Source organism: Lissotriton vulgaris, chromosome 11 (genome assembly GCF_964263255.1).
Source record: "Lissotriton vulgaris chromosome 11, aLisVul1.2, whole genome shotgun sequence".
In the NCBI taxonomy this organism is placed as follows: Eukaryota; Metazoa; Chordata; class Amphibia; order Caudata; family Salamandridae; genus Lissotriton; species Lissotriton vulgaris.
Window position 1 is genome coordinate 423,872,344 of NC_141699.1, and position 9,797 is coordinate 423,882,140.

Consider the following 9,797-nt stretch of genomic DNA (forward strand, 5'->3'; position numbering starts at 1 on the left):
ACATAAGGTTCCACAAAATTACACAGTACATTAGAATCAGGTAACATCAGTTGCTAGAAAGACATTTTAAGAGCATGGATGTGAGGAGGGGTAAGGGGGCAGGGAAGGTGGGGTATGTGAAGGTAGGACAGGGAGACAAAGGAATATCTGCCCAAAGACCAGCTGGGTAGGTGACAGCAGAGGGGGAATTTCAAAGCCATCTCCTCTTTAGCTATCAGGTAGCTCCACTGAGCAATAGCCAGAACGCTAGGTCTCTGTGGGAAAACTATGAAAATAGCAAAGCAAAAAGGGTAAGAGGAGAGTAGAGGGGAAAGGGCAGAGTCAAGGGGTAGGAGGGACAGAACAACGGGGAGAAGGGGGAAAGTCTGCCCAAAGTCCGGTTGGGTGGGGGGGCCGAGGCGAAGTCTGTGGCCCATCTCCTCTATAGCTATCATGTAGCTCTACCGGGCATCGGCCAAAAGTAAGGTCTCCTTGGTCGCTCACAGGTTCAGTGACTAGATGGGTAGGCCAGATGGAGGCTATGATTCAAGTTCTGTTCGAAGTCCAGATTTAGACCCAGAGTAGAAGTACAGGGCGGAAGGGACCACTGAGGTAGCCATCTTTGATTCGGGAGGGGTCCGCAGTAGACGAAGCATGGAGGCTGAGTCCAGATGGTAGGTGTCGGACTGCAAATCTGAAGTGTGTCGCGGGTCATTCGGGCAGGGTCCATGGAAAGCAGAATGAGAGGTTGAGTCTTGGGGGGGGAGGTCCTTCAACTGGCCCCATATCAGCGTGAGGACAAAAAACGATGTGGGATCCAAATCAGCAATGCAGTATACACAATGAGCGCTCTTCAGGAAATGCAGGCGATGCTCCCCTCAATATTCAAGCTCTTACAAAGACCCTAAAGAAGATCGAGTAGATAAAGCAGATCACTTCGTCTACATTGGCCGCCATTTTAGAGTCAGGCACAGCTCCTTTAGGGGTTGTCACGAGTCCGCAGCAAACCCCGTTGATATCACTAATCCTCAACCGCAACCAACAATTTTCTGCTTGGTCACCACTTCGCTGGCATACTATCAAAGTGCGAAGCCGGTTAAAGAAGCTCTGCGTAATGCTTGTGGCCACCATTTTACAATCAGGCAGCATTCCCCAAACACGCACCGCCAAAGCCCCCAAAAAGATGAGAAAAAGATGAAAGTACCTCATCGAGTGTGTAACCAGCCATGAACTCGCAAATCCAGTGCTCGGTGGAACAATCAGGGGATCTGACAAGCCAATAGATTCCTCCGTTTTTTGAACGACTCATTCTGCCATATTAGGCCATAGGATCTCGTGACCAGGACGCCATCGGAGAAATCATTACTGCATTCCCCATCGGCCCGTCAAACTCGATGGCCCCCAGAGAGCGTGGAACAAGAGGAAAAATCCCGGGCGAAGGTGGCATTGCTCCTACTGGCACCCTAAGCGAATGGGTAAAAGTTCCTAGGGGTAACCTTACCCACTTTTGAAACTGTTCTTGTTTGCCATTCTGTAAACAATCCCACAGTGCCTCCTCACTTTCAAAATCCAAGATGGAGGAATCCTTTTCTCTTTATTCAAAGCCTGGGTGCACTGCCCTCCCAGATGTATGACCAGGGAAATCAACTCTCTCCTTCTTTGAGGTCACCCTATACCAGTTCTGGAGGTAGCATTTGGGGCCAGCCTAATAAGAAGCACATTATCCCGGACCTCTCCAGGTGTTAGCAAACATTTGCCTGTTACAGGGGACACCCCTTCGAAGGAAATTAGGTTCCTGGGCCAAACCCACTGGTCTTTCTGCCAGGGAAGAGAAAAACAACTCCTGATTCCCAAGTCATTGTACCTGCCCTACGATCATTTTTCATACCACTCATCACAGATTATTCCTGGCTGTGCCACTGCTTATGAGAGAATGCCAATTAGCCCGAGCAGCTTCAAGCAGGGAAAATGTTAGTGCCCGATTCTGAGAACTAACTTAAGACAAAATTTAAAACTTACTACCATTTTGGTATTCACAGAAAGCGCTTACTCATTTTGGTATTCACAGAAGGCACATACTCATTTTGCTATTCACAGAAGGCACTTACTCATTTTGCTATTCACAGAAGGCACTTATTCATCAATGAGTAAGTGCCTTCTGTGAATTTCAAAATGAGTAAGTTACTCAAAATGAGTAAGTGACTCATTTTGGTATTCATAGAAAGCACTTACTTATCAATGAGTAAGTGCCTTCTGTGAATACCAAAATGAGTAAGTGCCTTCTGTGAATACCAAAATGAGTAAGTGCCTTCTGTGAATACCTACATTAGTAAGTGCCTTCTGTGAATACAAACATGGTAGTAAGTTTAGGATTTTGTCTTAAGTTAGTTCTGTGAATTGGGCCCACACGTTCTAAAACATACCTTTCCCTAATATTCATTAAAAATACGACTTTGCACCATTGAGATGGGATTTTAATAACTAATGCAAAATAGTTGTTTCATCATTTTTGTAGCTGGACCCTCACTGAAGATACCAACATTTACTTTTACAATCGCTTTCCAGTGTTTCCCTTTGGGATAGCAAGAGTCTTCTCACAGTAAAAATAGTTTTTGGGTACTAGTCACTATGAAGGCATGTTAACTGCATATTTCTACTGTTCTACTTTCATAGACCATGCACACTACCTTGTGAGCTATACGGCCTACACGGGAGTGACTTTTTGATATTTAAACAAAATGATTTTACCTAACAAAAAACGTTTTGTTGAATGAATGCACAGTAGATTTTTACAGTGAAGCAGTCAGGAATACACAGAGTAGGCCTGAAGCCATGTTTGCCCTGCCGCTGTAGTTGATGGCACCATAGGCACTGCAGTCCTCTAATGCCATTACATTTCTGGATCCTGTGTTCACTTTCTACATCAAATAGTAGGGACAGCCAATGAGGAATAAGCCAAATTAACCATATCTAAGAGGGGGCACAGGCACTCTACTAGCAGGAAACAAAACATTAAGGGAGGTCTCAGGGAGTAATTTAAAGACCAGCAAGATGTATATCCCCTATCATACATAGAAAATAACACTGAGCACCTTGGGCCTAGACAAATAGTGTAAAGGTGAGTGGTGGAATAGAATGAAAGTATGTCGACAGTTCAAGGTACCAGCCACCTCAGTTAGAGAGGAGAAAGTGTTCTTACTTCTTTGGTCCTGAGGAATGCCCTGATACATTTAGATCTTCTTGTGGGCAGAAACATGTCGACCTATATTATTGCTTACCATTTGATCATTTTGAATGTTAGTAGACTGCGTTTTAAGTATGACAAGTGATCTCTAAGAATAAAATTTGGAAAGAGTTCCCGTAGTCATTTTTAAACACTTTTTTCGTATAATTTAGCGCTGCACACCTTTTTTTGACCCTCTTTACATAGCATGAATTTATGCCTATGGGCTTTTTGGTAAACTCGGTTGAGTCAACAGCCATCCTCTAGTTTCTCGATCTGCTTAAGACATTCCAGTTAATCACTCTAGACTGGTTGTCTGAGCCAGAGGAGGTCAGTTCCAAATGATGAAATCTCACAAAATGTGAATGATGGGTACTGACAAGAAACTTTCTCCTCTCTAACTGAGGTGGCTGGTACCTTTACCTGTCGACATACTTTCATTCTATTCCACCACTCACCTTTACACTCTACTAGCAGGGACAAATTCTACAGAGTTATAAAGTCAGCAAAGCAGATATAGGAAAAATCTGGAGGGAAGCCACACAAAATATGGTCATTTTCTACAATGATTATTAAAAAGAAGCGTAATTGTTACAAATGAATATAGGGCATTTTACACAAATACCTTTTCATGTGCAAACACTGTTTCGGAATAGTAAACATAACCAAATGATACTTGTTTCAGGTGCAGCCCCAGTGTCAAGTCTCTCTTTATTATGAGAGATGTACATTTTCTCTTTTTAACCTACATAGACATTCTGGGACTTTTAGTTTCTCTTTTAAGATTGAGAATATTTCTGAAAAATTGCAGCATACAAAGTCCTCTTGTAGTTTTAAAGAGAAGACTGACTGGCTTGGAAACACTAAAAGTGCTGTGTGGCAATGAATAATGTAATGGTCAACAACCCAAAGAGAATCCAGACGTTCAAATACCTGCAGCGTAAGCTTCGCTTTAACACATAAAAGTTACAGTCAGAGTTTATAGGTGTGTTGCTTCAGGTGCAAAGTGAAGGGCATGCCAATTTCAAGGGGAAATATTGCAAATTGAAAAAAAAACTGAAAGCTATAAAATATCCTTAGCCTTAATATGTTATTTGGTTTTAGGTGGTGGATACTCCCTCTACTTAGTCTGGTTAGTGACTAGCAGCCAATCTTGGGTGCTACTGGTTAACGCACACTGCTCTATGGCATTTTGGATTTCAGATTTAGAAAATATTTGAAATGGGTAAGTAACTAGACATTTCCATATTGGTTAAGTGAACACAATATTTTTTTCTAACAATGCGTACCAATCTTTGTGTTTTCCAATATCGTTTTGTATGGGGGTAGCAAACAAAATTGCTCATGCATTAGTATATCTTTGTCCCAACTTTTCAAAGGTTTCCTTTTTGACACTGAGCAGTGACCTTTTATTTGTTAGATGCCTACAGTTTTGATATAATTTCACAGCTTTCACATCCGGTTCATTTGGAGTATACCAAATATAATGGCCTGTACAGCCTAAAATATTTGGTAGACCCTATTTTTCTGAAGATTGAACTTGCCAGGATACAATTTGACATGGCCTTATGTAGGCTTCACGAACACATTACTTTTTCTACCAGATAGAATCTTTGCTTGAGATTTCCAATATCTTTTCTGGAAGTGATACCACATATTACAGCTCATGCATTTCTGTAAAATTTATTTCCCCTACTTTTCAACTAAAGTTGCCTTTTATTTGATAGCAGACTGCAGTACCTTTTCATAATTTGTGATTTCATTCTGCAAGCTTTCACATCAGGGTCCTTCTGGGGATATTAAATACAATGCTTTACAAGGGCTGTAATATTTGGTGTTCCCTCTGTTTCTCGGGTAGGAGCTTACCAAAACTCAATTTGACATGGCATACTTTGGACTAGATGAACACAGTATATTCCTGCCAAATAGCACCCTTTACTGTGTTTTGCAACATCTTTTACTGTGTGGATATCACATATTACTGCTCCTGCATTGCTGTAATTTCTGATATCCCCTACTTTTCAACAGGTTAGCTTTTAGCCACTGACCAATTCAAGTTATCTTTTATATGCTAGTAGATTACGCTAATTCTTTGCATTTTTCATTTGATTCCACAAGCTTTTACATCTGGTTCCTTTCGGGAATACCAAAAATAATGCCTTGTTTGGGCTATAATATTTGGTATCCCTTATATTTCTTGGGGTAGAGCTTACCAGGATTCAATTTGACATGGCATTCTGTGGACAAAGTATTTTCCTGCCAAATAGCACCCTTCCCTGTGTTTTCTATAATAATTTACTGTGGGGATACCGCATATTACACCTTCTGCAGTGCTGTAATATCTAGAATCCCAACTTTTCAACCATTACCTGTTAGCCACATTTTAAGATAAGTTGCACTTTATTTGCTAGCAGACTACTACATCTTTTCACATTTTTTATTTCATTGTGCAAGCTTTCACATCTGGTTCCTTTGGAGGATACCAAATGTAATGTCTTATAAGGGCTATAATATTTGGTATCCCCTATGTTTCTCGGGATACACCTTACCAGAATTCAATTGGACATGACATTCGGTTGTCTGGGTGAACAAAGTATTTTCCTGCCAAATATCATCCTTCCCTCCGTTTTCCATATAACTGTACTATGGGGATGCCACATATTACAGCTTTGGCATTGCTGTAATATCTGGTACCATATATAATGGACTCTACCGCCTATAACATTTGGTACCCCTTGTGTTTCTCGGGTAAGAACTTACAAAGATTCAATTTGATGTGGTAAAATGTTGGATGGCTTAGCACAGTATTCGTTTGCCAACAAGCACCCTTCCTTTTTCTTCACAACATCATTTACTAAGGGGATACCAAATATTTGGGCTCAAGCCATGCTGTAATGTCTCGCATCCCCTACGTTCCATGGGTTACCCTTTAGACATTGACCACTTGAAGTTGCCTTTTATTAGATAGCAGATTACAGTATCTTTTCGCATTTTATACATCATTCCATAGGAATTGACATCCAGTACGCTTAGGGTATTCCAAATATAATAGCCTATGGGGCCTATAATATTTGGTATCCCCAGTGTTTCTCGGGTTAGAATTTACCAGGATTCCGTTTGACATTGCCTTATGGTGGCTGGGAGAGCACAGCATTTCTATACCAAATAACAGCCTTCCTTTTGCTTTCCAACATCATTTATTAAGGGAATAACAAATATTATTGCTCACCCATTGTGTAATATATTGTATCCCATATGTTTCATGGATTACCCTTTAGCCATTGACCAATTGAATTAGCCTTTTATTTGATAGCAGACTACAGTGTCTTTTCATATTTGTACATCATTCCACAAGATTTTTCATCCGTACCTTTAGGTGATATAAAATTTAATAGCATGTACAGCCTATAATATTTGGTATCCCCACTGTTTCTCGGGTTGGAAGTTACCAGGATTCAATTTGACCTTGCCTTTTGTTGGATGGGGGAGCACAGTGTACTGATACCAAGGAGCACCCTACCTTTTGCTTTCCAACACCATTTACTATGGGGATACCAAATATTACAGATCACGCATTGCTGTAATATCTAGTATCCCATTTGTTTCATGGGTTACCCTTGAGCCATTGAATAGTTGAAAGTGCCTTTTGTTTGATAGCAGACTACAGTATGTTTTTACAATTTGTACATCAATCCACAAGATTTTGCATCCATACCCTTGGGGGAAACTAACTATAATAGCCTATATGGCCTATAATATGTGGTATCCCCAGTGTTTCTCGGGTTAGAACTTACCAGGATTCAATTTGACTTCGCCGTATGTTGGATGGAAAGTACAGTATTCCTATCCCAAATAGCACCCTTCCTTTTGCTTTCCAACATCATTTACTAAGGGGATACCAAATATTATGGGTCACACATTACCATAATATCTTGTATCCCCTATGTGCCATGGGTTACCCTTAAGCCATTGACCAATTGAATTAGCCTTTCATTTGATAGCAAACTACAGTATCTTTTCACATTTGTACATCATTCCACAATATTTTGCATCTGTACCCTTAGGTGATACCAAATGTAATAGCATACGGAGCCTATAATATTTAGTATCTCCAGTGTTTCCCGGGTTGTAAGTTACCAGGATTCAATTTGGCTTCACCTTTTGTTGGATGGGGAGTACAGTGTACTGATACCAAGGAGCACCCTCCCTTTTGCTTTCCAACATAATTTACTATGGGGATACCAAATATTATGGCTCACGCATTGCCGTAATATCTTGTATCCCCTATGTTTCATGGGCTACCCTTTAGCCATTGACCAATTGAATTTGCCTTTTGTTTGGTAGCAAACTACAGTATCTTTTCACATTTTGTACATCATTCCACAAGGTTGTGCATCGGGTACCCTTAGGGGATACCAACTATAATAGCCTATACGGCCTATAATATTTGGTATCCCCAGTGTTTCTCGGGTTTGAAGTTACCAGCATTTAATTTGACTTCCCCTTATGTTGGATGCGGGGCAAGGTATTACTATACCAAATAGCACCCTTCCTTTTGCTTTCCAACATCATTTACTGTGGGGATACCAAATATTATGGGTCAAGCATTGCTGTAATATCTCGTATCCCCTATGTTTCATGGGTTACCCTTTAGTTATTGACTCGCTGAAATTGCCTTTTGTTTGTTAGCAGATTACAGTATCTTTTCACATTTTTGTACATCATTCCACAGGATTTTGTATCTGTAACCCTTAGGGGATCCCAACTATAATAGCCTATACGGCCTATAATATTTAGTACCCTCAGTGTTTCTCGGGAAAAGTTATCAGGATTCAATTTGACTTTGCTTTATGTTGCATGGGTGAGCACAGTATTTCTATGCCAAATAGCAGCATTCCTTTTGCTTTCCAACATTGGTTACTATGGGGATACCAAATATTGTGGCTCGCACATGGATGTAATATTTCCTATCTCCTACATTTCTTCGGATACCATTCAGTCATTGACCGGTTGAGGTTGACATTTATTTGATAGCAGACTACAGTAGCTGTTCACATTCCACAACATTTTACATACGTTTCCTTTAGGGGATACCATGTATAATGGGCTATACCACCTATAATATTTGGCACCCCCTGTGTTTCTTGGGTTAGAACTTACCAGGATTCAATATCATATATGGTCTTATGTGGGATGGGTGAGCACAATATTTTGTGCCAAATAGCACCCTTCCTTTTGCTTTCCAACATTGGTTACTATGGGGATTCCAAACATTATTGTTCATGTGTTGCTGTAATATCTTGTATCCCCTACGTTTCATGGGCTATCCTTGAGACATTCACCAGTTGAAGTTGCCTTTGATTTGTTAACAGAATGCAGCATCTTTTCACATTTTATACATCGTTCCACAACATTTTACATACTTTCCTTTAGGGGATACCTGATATAATGGGCTATACCATCTATGATATTTGGTATCCCCTGTGTTTCGCAGGTTAGAACTTACCAGTATTCAATTTGACATGGTCTTGTGTTGTAGAGGTGAGCACAACATTTCTATGCCAAATAGCACCTTCCATCTTTTTCCAACATCAATTATTATGGGGATACCAAGTATTATGGCTCATGTTTTGCTGTAATATCTCGTATCCCCCAAATTTCATGGGCTACCCTTTAGACATTCACCAGTTGAAGTCGATTTTTATTTGTTAGCACACTACAGTATCTATTCACATTTTATACTGCACTCCACAAGATTTTATATCTGGTTCCCTAAGAGGATACCAAATATGAAAACCTCTACCGCCTATAATATTTGGTGTCCCATGTGTTTCTCGGGTTATAACATACCAAGATTCATTTTGACATGGCCCTATGTTGTATGGGAGTGCAGTATTTCTGTCACAAATAGGACCCTTCCTTTTGCTTCTCAACATAATTTACAATGGGTATACCAAATATTATGGCTCATGCATTGTTGTAATATCTTGTGTACCCTACGTTTCATGGGTTTCCCTTTAGTCATTGACCACTTGATGTTGCCTTTTATTTGATAGCAGACTACAGTAACTTTTCACATTTTTTACATAATTTCACAAGATTTAACATTTGGTTTCCTTAAGGGATACCAAATATAAAGGGATATACTGGCTATAATATCTGGTATCCCCAGTGTTTCTTGGGTTAGAACATTCCAGGATTCTATTGGACATGGTCTTATGTAGAATGGGTGAGCAAAGTATTTCTATGCCAAATAGCACCCTTCCTCTTGCGTTCCAGCCTCGTTTAGCATTGGGATACCAAATATTATGGCTCACTCATTGCTGTAATATCTCGTATCCCCTATCTTTCACAGGTTACCCTTTAGCCGTTAAACAGTTGAAGTTGCCTTTTATTTGAATGTGGACAACAGTATCTTTTCACATTTTTTACATCATTCCACAAGATTGTACATCCGGTTCCCTTAGGGGATACCAAATCAATTGGACCATATGCATCTACACATTTTCCCATAGACACAAAATGGCCAAACTCTTTGATGCATCTGGCCCATAGTGACCTCTAACACCTAATATATTTGGTATCCCCTGTGTTT